Source organism: Bos indicus x Bos taurus, chromosome 14 (genome assembly GCF_003369695.1).
Source record: "Bos indicus x Bos taurus breed Angus x Brahman F1 hybrid chromosome 14, Bos_hybrid_MaternalHap_v2.0, whole genome shotgun sequence".
Taxonomy (NCBI): domain Eukaryota; kingdom Metazoa; phylum Chordata; class Mammalia; order Artiodactyla; family Bovidae; genus Bos; species Bos indicus x Bos taurus.
The window spans coordinates 64094767-64108952 of NC_040089.1; the positions used below are offsets into that span (position 1 = coordinate 64094767).

The following is a 14186-nucleotide window of genomic DNA, read 5'->3' on the forward strand; positions in this document are numbered from 1 at the left end:
CACGGCCCCATGGACTGCAGCCTACCAGGCTCCTCCGTCCATGGGATTTTCCAGGCAAGAGTACTGGAGTGGGGTGAGCACCAAGGAATTGATGCTTTCAAGTTGTGGTGCTGGAGAAGACTCTTGAGAGTCCCTTGGACTGCAAGGAGCTCAAACCGGTGCATCCTACAGGAAATCAACCCCGAATATTCATCAGAAGAACTGATGCTGAAGCTGAAGCTCTAATACTCTGGCCATCTGATTCAAAGAACGGATTCATTGGAAAAGACCCTGATGCTGGGAAAGATTGAAGCAGGGAGGAGAAGGGGGCAGCAGAGGATGAGATGGTTAGACAGCATCACCAACTCGAAAGACATGAATTTGAGCCAACTCTATAGTGGAGGAAGTGGAAGATAGTGGAGGACAGAGATGGCACCCCACTCCAGTGCTGTTGCCCGGAAAATCCCATGGATGGAGGAGCCTGGTAGGCTGCAGTCCATGGGGTCGTACAGAGTCGTACACGACTGAGCAACTTCACTTTCACTTTCCACTTTCATGCACTGGAGAAGGAAATGGCAACCCACTCCAATGTTCTTGCCTGGAGAATCCCATGGACGGAGAAGCCTGGTGGGCTGCAGTCCATGGGGTCGCACAGAGTCGGACACGGCTGAAGCGACTTAGCAGCAGTAGCAGCAGCAGAGGAGCTTGGCCTTCTGCAGCGCATGGGGTCACAAGGAGTCCGACTCAACTTAGAGACTGAACAACAACATAGCTCTTGGTAAGACTGTCCTGGTCTGTGAAGCCTTCATTTAGCTGAGGGGTGGGATGTTTGTTTAGAAAAGGCCTTGAGAAGCGCAAAATGCTCCTGGACTCAGATCTATGGAACCTTTCTCAGTTGTCTTCTCTTCTCCCCGGCAGCAGTTTTCTTACTTTGCGTAGTGATTGAGAGCTGGTCGAGCCGCCAGTGCGACTTCCAGCCTCCAGGGGGCGCACCAGCCGCGGCGGAGTGAGGCCTCTCTGGCCAGCTAGGGCCAGCTCGTCTTAGTGGCCAGTCCGTTCCTCCTCTCGGTCCGCTGCCGTCGCCTCTGCCGCGGTCGCCGGGAGGAAGGTGGTGCCGCTGCCACCATTCCTCGACTGACTGGAAGGTACTTGGGTCTCGGCCCGCGGGCAGCCCCGGGATGAAAGCCACTGACACCTCCCCCCGATGGCCCCGAAACACCGGAGGGCCCAGCTTGGGGCCTGGTCTAGGGACCTGAGAGGCTAGGCCGCCCGCGGGGAACCAGACCCGTGGTGACCGGTCTCGGGTCTGTGCTGCCCGGGGGAGCTGGGAGGGCCGGCGCGGGCTCTGGGGGCTGGTTTGAGGGTAACGGCCGCGCGGCGGGCGTGCCGGGGCGGGCGGCCTGGCGGGGCCTCGCGAGGTCGACGGTCCGAGCCGGAGCCCCCACGGCCGGCGTCTCGTCACTCCGCCAGAAAAGGTGCACTGTCTCGGCCTCGGCACGGACAGCATGCGGCCAGTTGCTCGGAACCCGCAGTTCAGGCGTGAAGAGAAGCTGCGGAGATGTGAGCGAACTGTCCCGATATTACATGGCCCCGGGTACCCGGGTTCAAAGACAGGACTGCTCCGTATTAAATGTGCAATGCAGGAGGCAGATCATCTTGCAGTACAGGGCTCTGCCTCGAGAAAATGACATTTATTCTTTAAAACGGCCCACGGTGTTTGGAGTTGGCTACCTAATATAACGAAAGGGGAAAAAAAATACGTCATTTAATAGTATCACTTCTCATTCTAAAGAATGGTACCTAGGAGCTTAAAGAGCTCTGCTAGTGGGGCGGGAATTATAGTAAGAGCAGTCTTCAGTGCTTACTATATGTCATTGTGCTGGATGCTTTAAATCGTATTGTGTCTGTATTTAATCCTTGTAGCAACAGCAGGGGGTACCATTTCCATTTTACAGATAAGGAAACCGAGGCACAGAGTCTAAATTAACTTGTCCAAGGTCAAACAGTTAGTAAAGGATTTAAACCTCATCTCCTTATTACAGTGTCCCTGCTTGTTACCTGTACAAACCTATTCCATAAGACTTTTGTTTACTTATCAATTTGACTCGTATTAGGTTGGTACAAGAGTAATTGCGATTTTGGCCCGTGAATTTTCAATCATTGTAACTAGGCGCCAACACATGGTTATTAATCAAAATAGAAACCATTACAATCAACATGTTTTTATCAATGAGAAATAAGTTTGTTTATTCCTATAGTGTAAAAATAACGTACTTTGGGATTCCACAAACTCTTGGGAAGCATTTTCTACCTTCTGCTGGTCGTGGAAGCGTTTGCCTGCAACACGTTGTCAAGATGCTTAAAGAAGGGGTAGTCAGTTGGTGAGAGGTCAGGTGAATATGGCAGATGAGGCAAAACGTAGCCCATTTCGTTCAGCTTTTGAAGTGCTGGTTGTGTGGCGTGCGGTGGGGTGTTGTCATGGAGAATGGGGCCCTTTCTGTTGACCGGTGCCAGCCGCGGGTGTTGCAGGTTTCCGTGCATCTCATCGGTTTGTTGAGCATACTTCTGAAGTGTAATGGTTTCACCGGGATTCAGAAAGCTGTATGAATCAGACGTGCAGCAGAACACCAGACAGTGACTATGACCTTTTTTGGTGCAAGTTTGGTTTTGGGAAGTGCTTTGGAGCTTCTTCTCAGTCCATCCACAGAGCTGGTTGTCACTGGTTGTCGTACACAGTCGACTTTTCCTTGCATGTCACAGTCCAATGGAGAAATAGTTCATTGTTGTTGAATAAGGGCAAATGACACTTCAGAACAATGATTTTTTTGATTTGTGGTCAGCTTGTGAGGCACCCACTAACGGAGCTTTTTCACCTTTCCAGTTTGCATCAAATGCCACACAACTGTAAAATGGTCAACGTTGAGTCCTTTGACAACTTCTCGTGTGGTTGTAAGATCAGCTTTGATAGTGACTCTCAGTTGGTCTTTGCCCACTTCCGATGGCCAACCAGTATGCTCCTCATCTTCAAGGCTCTCATTTCCTTTGCAGAACTTCTTGAACAACCACTGCACGTTTGTAGTTAGAAGTTCCAGGTCTAAATGCCTTGTTGATGTTGCGACTTGTCTCCCTGCCTCTTTACAACCCATTTTGAACTTGAATAAAAAAAAAAAATCGCTCAAATTTGCATATTGTCTAATGTCATTTACATAGTCTAAAATAAATACAAACAACAAGTAATAAGTCATTAGCAAAAAACATAAAGCAATAAGTGCACGTTAAAATGATGTATAACATAACCACATTTATTTAAGAATGTATTCCAGTGTCATATGGCCAATTTCTAGTGTAAAATTGCAATTACTTTCACACCAACCTAATAGCTTGAACTGATTTCCCTGAGGTTTAATTTTCATGGGTAAATGCAAGTATCCTGTATCAACTCCTTTTTAGCTAAAAAGGGAATTTAATTAGAAAAATGTTTGCTTATTAAGGAGTATAGTGATAATAAAGTTAAGCATAGACTAGGGCCCTCACACTCTGATACGTGTGATTTGATTTGAAGTACGGTTGGGTTTATTTGGTTGTTAATGAGCTTCATTACTTTTCATCATTATTTGCATTTTGATAGCATTTTTAGTGAATTCACTTTGGCTTTGCAATATTATGACAGTAATGCTAAAGGGGAATGAAAGATTTGTCCATGTGATGAAGAACCCACTTGTCAGTGCAGGAGACATAAGAGACACGAGTTCAATCCCTGGGTCGGGAAGATCCTCTGGAGTAGGACATGGCAACCCACTCCAGTAATTTTGCCAGAAGAATCCCATGGACAAAGGAGCGTGGCAGGTTCCATAGGGCCCATAGGGTTGCAAAGAGTCAGACATGACTGAAGCAACTTAGCACGCAAGTTAATATTTTAGAGGATGTACATCGGAAAGACATTTGAAAGACTGTAGAAAAGAGGAATTAAGAAATTTGGGGCGTGCTATTTAGAGCAAATTGTATTACTATATGGAAGAGAAAGGCATTTCCAGTTCCTGTAAAGTGGTATTTCCCATTGTGGAGAGAAGTTGGATACTATAGTGTGCTAAATCCCTTAGCCTTATCAGCATTTAAGAGTTTGCATATTCAGCACTCCTGTAGCAAACGTATACGGAGTGCCTCCCAGAGCCAAGCATGGTTCTCATCCCTGGAGATGCAAGAGGAACGAAACAAAACAGAATTTTTGTCCTCCTGGAGCTAACATTCCACTGGGAAAAGGTGGGGATGGGGATGATAAATAAAATACTTTTTTAAAATTAAAAATTAAAATCTATCCAGTCAGGTGGTAATAATTGCTTAGAAGAAAAATGAAGCAGTGAAGGGGGATAGGGAGATCCAGGGAAGGAGCAGAAGCAGTTTTGAAATAAGGAACAGCTTCATAGAGAAGGCTCCTGAGTACAACCTGAAGGGGTCAGAGACAGCCCTGCAGCTGTGTAGGGGTTGGGTGCACCAGGCAAGGGCCCAGGCCCAGAGGCCGCCAGGCTTTTTGGCCAGCAAGGAGGCCAGTGGGTTTGAGCAGAGGCAGGAAGAGTGAGGTAAGCTCTAGAGCTCATCTGTCCTGGTGAAGACCATGGCGTTTCCCCTGAGTGAGGAGGGAGGTGGTTGAGAGGGGAGTGGGGGGACCTGACTTAACAGGTGTAAAAGATCACTCTGACTCCTGTATTCAGAATGGACAGTAGGAGCAAGGATGGAAGCAGGGAGCCCAGTTAGGTTGGGTCAGTATTCGAATGAGAGATGAAGGAGTTTAGACCAAGTGGTAGCAATAATGTAGTAAGAAGCTGCTGTTTTCTAGGTATGGCTGACAGGATTTGCTAATGGATTGGGTGTGGAGTATGAGAGTAAAAGAAGGAAGGATGATGCGAGGCCTTTGGCCTAAGCTAGTGGAGGGATAGAGTTGTCCTTACTGACATGGGGAAGACTTGAGGATGAGAGAGATGGGGAGGTTGGTGGAGCAGCAATCAAGAGTTCAGCTTTAGACGAGTCAGGTTTGAGATGCCTGTTGAGGTGATGTTGTATCAGACTGGAGTTGAGTGGAAAGGTCCCAACTCAAAATAGAAATTTAGGAATCATTAGCAAATAGGTAGTATTTCACGCCTTGAGATTATATGAGATCTGGTCTAAAGAAGTAAGGATTGAGCTCTGGGATTTTCTTTCCGTGTTCAGAGGTTGGAACCACAGAGGAGACTGAGAAGGAGAAGTCTTTGATTCGACACATTGTAAGATGAGGACTTTGAAATGAATGTGGTACTTAGCAATGTAGCGGTCACTGGTGTTGATGCAAGAGGACTCTAAGAAGAGTGGGAAGAAAATCTGGTGTGGTTTGAAGAGAGAATCAAGGGAAAGGGATTGGAGTCACCAAGTATGGACAGCTTTTTAGAGGAGGTTAGCTGTAAACTCTTATTTGAAAGCACTGCAGTTGCCCTCACAGTAAATAATTTTATTTCTAGCTCCACCTATTTAGCAGTCAGACTTGGATCACTTTATCAATGATTGGTGGAAGTAAAATAACTGTACTACTATACTGAAAATGATAATGTGTTGTTAACCTCCAAAACCCATACACAGAAAAGCTTGTCCTTTTTTACATAATTCATTTCAGGGCTCAAAAAAGCCCTTTGGTGGAAGATGTTCCTTTGTCACTTATTTTTGTTCTTACCTCAGATTAAAATTAACTTAGAGGTGCTACAAACTGTGCATTTAAAACAAAATACATACTCAAGAAAGTTGAAAACCAGGATTTATTTTGAAATATGTTGTCTTTTTATCTCAACATGAGTTTAGGTCCTTGTTTCTGCCCTCAGTAAATTAATGCCCAAATATAAAATAATCTACAAGGTATATACTGTATACTAGATTTATACCATCTTTACTGTGGATATAAACTCTTTCCATGGTCTTGTTTTGTGCCTTTTCCATAACAAGTTCAGCTCACAGTTGGATTGTAAAGGTTAAAGGTGCTTAAATAAATTATTTTGAAGTTTAGGATTGTATCTACTGATTGTTTTAATCCATTAGTTTTATCTGGAAGATGATGTGTCCTTCAGTCTACAGATGGAAATCTTTTTAATTTGAGGGAGGTACTTTCTTAAGTTTGTCTTTTGTTGTTTTCTCATTTTTCCCCCTTTGGCAGTTTTTCATGGGTTGGCTCTGTTCTTTAGTTGTCATAATCATTTCACACGTCCTTGTTAACTTTTCTTTTGCAGAGTTTCTTAAGTTAGGCCTTTCCATCACCGATTTGTTTTTTGTAACATTTGTTATGTTCTTTACTGCTTACAGGGACATCCCTGGTGGCTCAAACAGTAAAGAATCTGCCTGCAATGTGGGAGACCAGGGTTCAGTCCCTGGCTTGGGAAGTTTCCCCTGGAGAAGGGAATGGCAGCCCACTCCTATATTCTTGCCTGGAGAATCCCACGGACGGAGGAGCCTGGCAGACTGCAGTCCATGGGGTTGCAAAGAGTCATACACAACTGAGTGACTAACACTTTCTCTGCTTACAATTTGAATTTTAAATTTTCTTTAATGTTTTTATCTAATTCATAGTCTTTTTTATAATCCCAGTTTCCATATGGTACTTTTTTTTCCCCATAACCTGAGTTCTTAATTTTTTTTTTTTTTGGTATATTCCTAAGCCAGACTTTTTCTTTTTTTTTTTTCATTTCTTGTACACAATTTTCAGTGGTATATTTTTCTATGTAGAACTAATGAACCTCTTCTCTTATGCTGCAGGGTTTTTCATTAACTCTATTCATCCTTTAAAAATGGAAGAACTTTTGAGATTGTCACTATAGAAATATCGTACCAAATTTGTTCCATACCATTCTACTAAAGACTTTTTCTAGATTTCTTACAAGGAAAATTAATGAGAATTATATTTTATAAAGGATTGTATTGTGGTGTTTGAAAAAGATTTACCTATTTAAAATTATTTTCGGTATTATTAGAACTTAAATTTATGGTTTATATCTTTGTAATGAAATCCCATTTTCCAAACCAGCATACAGACATAAGAATGATCAACTTATATCTTATGCATAAAGTATATGTAATATATAAATAAAATCAGTGACAAAGGAATAGCTAATTTCCAAATATGGATGCTTGTTCCTTTTTCCTTTTTTCCAGCTTCAGTTCAGTTCAGTCACTCAGTCATGCCGACTCTTTGCAGCCCCATGAACCGCAGCACGCCAGGCCTCTCTGTCCATCACCAGCTCTTGGAGTCTACCCAAACCCATGTCCATTGAGTTGGTGATGCCGTCCAGCCATCTCATCCTCTATCATCCTCTTCTCCTTCTGCCCTCAATCTTTCCCAGCATCAGGGTCTTTTCAAATGAGTCAGCTCTTCACATCAGGTGGCCAAAGTATTGGAGTTTCAGCTTCAACATCAGTCCTTCCAGTGAACACCCAGGACTGATCTCCTTTAGGATGGAGTGGTTGGACCTCCTTGTAGTCCAAGGGACTCTCAAGAGTCTTCTCTAACAACACAGTTCAAAAGCATCAATTCTTCAGTGCTCAACTTTCTTTATGGTCCAACTCTTACATCCATACATGACCACTGGAAAAACCATAGCCTTGACTAGACAGACCTCTGTTGACAAAATAATGTCTCTGCTTTTGAATATGCTGTCTAGGTTGGTCATAACTTTCCTTCCAAGGAGTAAGCGTCTTTTAATTTCATGGCTGCAGTCACCATCTGCAGTGATTTTGGAGCCCCAAAAATGAAGTCTGACACTGTTTCCCCATCTATTTGCCGTGAAGTGATGGGCCCAGATGCCATGATCTTCGTTTTCTGAATGTTGAGCTTTAAACCAACTTTTTCACTCTCCTCTTTCACTTTCATCAAGAGGCTCTTGAGTTCTTCTTCACCTTCTGCCATAAGGGTGGTGTCATCTGCATATCTGAGGATATTGATATTTCTCCCGGCAATCTTGATTCCAGCTTGTGCTTCATCCAGCCCAGCATTTCTCATGATGTACTCTACATATAAGTTAAATAAGCAGGGTGACAATATACAGCCTTGACGTACTCCTTTTTCTATTTGGAACCAGTCTGTTGTTCTATGTCCAGTTCTAACTGTTGCTTCCTGACCTGCATACAGGTTTCTCAAGAGGCAGGTCAGGTGGTCTGGTATTCCCATCTCTTTCAGAATTTTCCACAGTTTATTGTGATCCACACAGTCAAAGGCTTTGGCATAGACAGTAAAGCAGAAATAGATGTTTTTCTGGAACTCTCTTGCTTTTTCCATGATCCAGCGGACGTTGGCAATTTGATCTCTGGTTCCTCTGCCTTCTCTAAAACCAGCTTGAACATTTGGAAGTTCACGGTTCACGTATTGCTGAAGCCTGGCTTGGAGAATTTTGAGCATTATTTTACTGGCATGTGAGATGAGTGCAATTGTGCGGTAGTTTGAGCATTCTGTGGCATTGCCTTTCTTTGGGATTGGAATGAAAACTGACCTTTTCCAGTCCTGTGGCCACTGCTGAGCTTTCCAAATGTGCTGGCTTATTGAGTGCAGCACTTTCACAGTGTCATCTTTCAGGATCTTTCCAGATTCATTGAAATATTATTGACAAATAAAAATTGGACATAATGTTTGTGCAGTCTGATTTTTTAAAAGGCATACAGTGTGATGATTTAATATTTTCATAAATTTGAAATGATTGCCCCCAGGCAAGTTACAGTTAATACATCCATCACCTCACATAAGTACCTTTGTGTGCATATGTAATGAGAACACAAGATCTGCTCAGCAAATTTCAAGTACACAATACATACTATTACCTGTAATCAACCTGCTGAACATTAGCTCCATGTCATGAGTGATAGTTTGTACCCTTTGACCAACGCCTTCCCATTTCCCTGTCCCTCAGCCCCTGGCAACTACCCTTCTGCTCTCTGGTTCTGTGAGTTTGACTTTTTAGATTCCATATCACATGTAAGTGAGATCATTCCATATTTGTCTTTCTGTGTCTAACTTCTCTTTGTGTGGTATCATCCAGGTTCATTCGTGTTGTCACAAACGGCAGAATTTCCTCCTTTTTATGGCTGAATAATGTTCGTCGTGTATATTCAGCATCTTTCTTACCCACTCTAATCCACTCACTCAACCTCAGCATCAGTGGACGCTTAGGTTGTTTCCATACCTTGGTTATTGTGAATAATGCTGCAGTGAACATGCAGGTGTCTCTTGGAGATAAGATTTCACTTCCTTTGTTTATATACCCAGAATTCTAGAACTTGAAGAAGTGTAGAACTTGAAGAAGAACTTGTTAGTGCTGTTCAGTTTTTCTAGACCTCTTTGTTCACTGCAGTATTTATAAACCTTATATAATTTAAATTTTGATTTGCCAGTAGTTATTAGAGAAACAAAACAATTCTAGACTAAACTATGTTCAATAAAGATAGGCATACACCCATCTGATTAAAAAAAGTTTGATGATTTTTTTGTTCCCAGCTCTTGGTCACGTGGCCATAAACACACATATGCCAAAGAAATACTGATGCTTCTGTGTATTCACGGAACTATCCAATAAGAAGTAGTACTTTTGACAGATTTATCCAATTGAATACAATCAATTAAAAGATATGTGCACATTGTTATTTAGGGATGGTGCCAAGTCATACAGAAGCAAATGCAAGAACACACATGGTTTATTTAGCTATTTTTTCGACATTGGTTCTTCATGAAATTCCTCTGTTGTATTTTACTTTAAAAAAAAAAGTCTTACTTGTGGTATGCAAGATCTTTAGTTGTGACATGTAAGCTCTAGCTCCCCAAGCAGGGATCGAACCTAGGCCTCCTGCATTGGGAGCACAGAGGCCTAACCTCTGGACCACTTGGGGAGTCTCTGTTTTACTTTGTAACCTAAGTATATTAAAACTAGCTAAGAAACCTGTATTTTCTCTTATGGTGTCTTTTTTTCTTTAGTCTAAGTTAAAAATTTTTTAATGTCCTGGGTGTGACATTGTCAGAACGGTTTAGGCATTCTAACTTTGGTGGCATTTTTAGCCCAAATATGTCTTTTTCCAAGAGCCAGATGGCACTGATTCTTTCATTTAAATCTCTTTCTGCCGCTTCCCCATTTGGGGTTGTGTTTGCCTCTTGGTTGTTTTTCTTAAAAATAGAACAAAAACTGGTATTGTCTGTGTTTTCCCCACAGTGAGCTTATTTTTATCTCATCTATTCAGATGATCTGTTCAACTTGTACTTCAAGTTATCTCCTTGGTGAGCGCTTAGAATTTACCCAGCTTTCAGTCTGCTTCCTGCCTGCTGTGCTATTTATTCCATTTTCAAATGAGATTTCTTGGACCTTAGTTAATTCAGCTTCTTGAAGAGAGTTAGATATCATTGCTCCCACCCTTCATTTGATCTTTGTCTTTCGCTGAAACATGTAACACAAGCAGTATTTTTTCCTTCGTAGAAAGCAGTGGCAGAAGCACACAGCAGTAGGAATCAAGTGGTAATGACTACTTTAGATTCAAGGACAGTGTAAAGGAAGTGTTAGTCATTCAGTTGTGTCTGACTCTTTGTGATCCCCTGGACTGTAGCCTCTGTCCATGGAATTCTCCAGGCAAGAATACTGGAGTGGGTTGCCATTCCCTTCTCCAGGAATCTTCCCAACCCAGGGATTGAACCCCAGTCTCCTGCATTGCAGGTGGATTCTTCTCCCTCTGATCCACCAAGGAAGTAAGACTTTAGGTTCTGTATCATTTAAATATTTGGTTGTAACAGAAAACCTAATTCAAACTGTCAGTAAAAAAAGGAATTTATTGATGCCTGTATTTGAAAAGTCCGTAGTTAGTATGAGCTTCATGTGAGGTTTAATCAAGGTCTGGCTCTGTTTCCCTGTGTGCTTCTCATCTCCAGCACCCCTACCTTTCTCTTTATCTGTTTCTCTCTCTCCCTCTGTCCCTTCTGAAATACATGTCAAAATGACTAAAGCAATTTTAGATATTCTGTTTACACATTATTATCAGAAAAAAAAGAATATATCACTTTATATGGTTTTTCCAGTGGTCATGTATGAATGTGAGAGTTGGACTGTGAAGAAAGCTGAGCACCGAAGAATTGATGCTTTGGAACTGTGGTGTCAGAGAAGACTCTTGAGAGTCCCTTGGACTGCAAGGAGATCCAACCAGTCCATTCTGAAGGAGATTAGTCCTGTGTGTTCATTGGAAGGATTGATGCTAAAGCTGAAACTCCAGTACTTTGGCCACCTCATATGAAGGGTTGACTCATTGGAAAAGACCCTGATGCTGGGAGGGATTGGGGGTGGGAAGAGAAGGGGACAACAGAGGATAAGATGGCTGGATGGCATCACTGACTCGATGCACATGAGTTTGAGTAAATTCCGGGAGTTGGTGATGGACAGGGAGGCCTGGCGTGCTACTATTCATGGGGTCGCAAAGAGTCAGACACAAATGAACGACTGAACTGAACTGAATATATATCACAGTAAGTAAAGGGTCTTATTGGACTGAAGTATGTCTGCTGCTGCTGCTAAGTCACTTCAGTCGTGTCCAACTCTGTGTTACCCCATAGACGGCAGCCCACCAGGCTCCCCCATCCCTGGGATTCTCCAGGCAAGAACACTGGAATGGGTTGCCATTTCCTTCTCCAACGCATGAAAGTGAAAAGTGAAAGTGAAGTCGCTCAGTCATGTCCGACTCTTAGTGACCCCATGGACTGCAGCCTACCAGGCTCCCCCGTTCATGGGATTTTCCAGGCAAGAGTACTGGAGTTGGTTGCCATTGCCTTACTTCTAAATAAAACCACTGCATAAGAACCTACTGTAGAGGACAGGGAACTCTACTTAACACTCTGTAATGACCTATATGGGAAAAGAGTCTAAAAAAGAGTGGATATATGTATAACTGATTAACTTTGCTGTACAGCAGAAACTAAGATAACAGTGTATTAATAAATCAACTGCGCTTCAATAAAAATTAATTAAAAAACAATAAACCACTGCAGCTAGAAGAATGTACTATGTTACATGTTACATGGCTTGGAATTAGAGCTTATTTCCTCAAAACATACTTAGGGACAGCCAGGAGTGATAGTGCTGGTACCATGGGACAGGAAAAGGCATGAATGGTAGGCAGCCAGTTGTGTCCACTGCGGTGGCACTGGGCCTCCAAGGGAATGAAAAGCACGGTTAGTTTTGGCCAGTATATAAGATCTTCAGCTTTTATAAGACCTGGTTCTGAACTCATTGTCAGGTGGCAAGTCGGAGGCAACCATGTGGAGGAATAAGCATGTGGTAGGAGGAATGGAGAACAAAAACAAACCCTTCTCCCAAAATAAGCTTACAGCAGAGATTCCAAAATGAATGAAAAAGATCCAGTGTCAAGAAAAATCCATCCAGCAATGTTGCATTGGAACACAAACTCAGTCCTAGTGTAAGTAATTTTAGGAAACTATCCAACAAAGTTTTTTTTCCCCTTTTTTTATTGAAGTGTGGTTGCTTTAAATGTTTTAAGGGGTACAGCATAGCAATTCAGTATTTTTACAAAGTATATTCCATTATAGGTTGTTATAATGGCTATAGTTCCCTCTTCATACAGTATATACTTGTTGCTCCAACAAAGACTTTCAATGTCCTATGCTCAAGTAGAGAAAGCACTTGCATTTATTCAAAGTGGTAAATTATGAAACAAAAAGTAACAAGAGCAGATGGAGATGAAGACAAAATTAGAACTCTCAGAAGTGAAAAAGTACAGTAGTTGAGGGTTGTTTTTTTTTTGGATGTGTGATAAACTTAGACTCAATCCAGCCAGCGATAATAAATCAATTAGAAGATAGTGCTGAGAACTGTACCTAGAAGCTACAGTGTAGAAAAGTTTTTTTTTTTTTTAAGAAAAGCATAAATTGAGTTTCCAACATATATCTAATAGGAAGATATGATTGAAAAGCAGTAGTTGGAAGAGGTAAGTGAGAATTCCCCAGAATTCAAGAGGCTATGGTCCTTAGATTATAAATTATAAAAACTCAGAATTCCAAGCAGGATATATAAATCCTCCTAAATAGATCCCAGCAAAACTGTTAACATTAAGGATAAAGTGAAAATTTTTAAACCAAAGAAAAGACTTATGCAACAATTAGAATAAAGCAGATGTCTTCTAGCAATAATAGAGCCAAGAAGCAGTGGAACGATAGCCTCAGAATGCTAAGGGAAAGTAACTGGCAGCTACAGCCTTGTAATCACATGGACTATTATTCAAGAATAAAGTAAAAATAAAGCCACTGTCAGAAGACTGGAAGACTGTACTGCTTACAGATCCTCACTAAAAGAATTGAAGGATGAACTTCAACCAGAAGAGTGAGGCATGGAATTTTTTTTAAAAAGAGTGGTCTGATTGATAAAATGTTGATAATTGAGTTAACCATTCTTTAAAAAAAATTTTTAAAGATAAAATCTATAGACAACAATCATGAAATGGAATGGTCTTGAGACCTTAGTCACTGACCACTCTTTCCCCTGTTGGTCACAATGGCCTGGTAGGTCTTTGGGCAGTCTATAAAAATAGTTCCACAGGAAAGTGATACAGAGTTTTGCCAGCCTCTATTCCTGTTTCTGAAAGATACCATAGACTCTGAGTACACAGATGTAAACTGAGCCAACTCACAGATCTGCCATTTTACTAGGAGAGGCTGCATGGGGGCCAGGTCTCAGGCAGAAAGGGGATTGCTATGATTCATTGTCCATTTGGAATTACTGTCCCACTAAAGAAGCTACCAGGACTGCTGACTCCATCCTGCTTTATAGTATTGGCATTTCCTACTTCTTGGCCCACATCTTAGATTCCTAAGTGGCAGCACAAAGAAAGCTCCAGCTGAAAAATAAAACTTCTGCTTGAAATCCTATACTTATTTTTATCCTCCTAACTGGGGTTAAAAAAAAAAAAAAAGTGGGCAAAAATCCATATTTCTCTTTCTTGAACCTAGAGCCATTTCTAAGCATGTAATTCACTACTTTCTTTGGGTATCAAAGATGCTTCCCCAAAATAGGTTACCCACAGTCCAAAGGAGAGACAGCAGGAAAGGAATCAAAGGCTCCCTTTAAAGCCTTACACACTCAACTCTCAGTTACTAAAACTCTGCACTTTCTTCCTACCAAAGATTTCACCCTTAACTGTTTCCAGTGGGCAGAAATACCTGTTACCCC

At 41.9% G+C, this 14186-nt stretch overlaps 1 protein-coding gene across 1 annotated transcript in view; it reads left to right on the forward strand.

The window, feature by feature from the left end:
• The first annotated feature begins 1006 nt into the window (after positions 1-1006).
• The window catches only part of ANKRD46 (ankyrin repeat domain 46), a 41272-nt gene continuing 28092 nt past the window's right edge, over positions 1007-14186 (forward strand). Inside the window, exon 1 of the mRNA XM_027561432.1 lies at positions 1007-1124. The gene's annotated coding sequence lies outside the window, so the exon portion shown is untranslated. The remainder of the gene's footprint in view (positions 1125-14186) is intronic.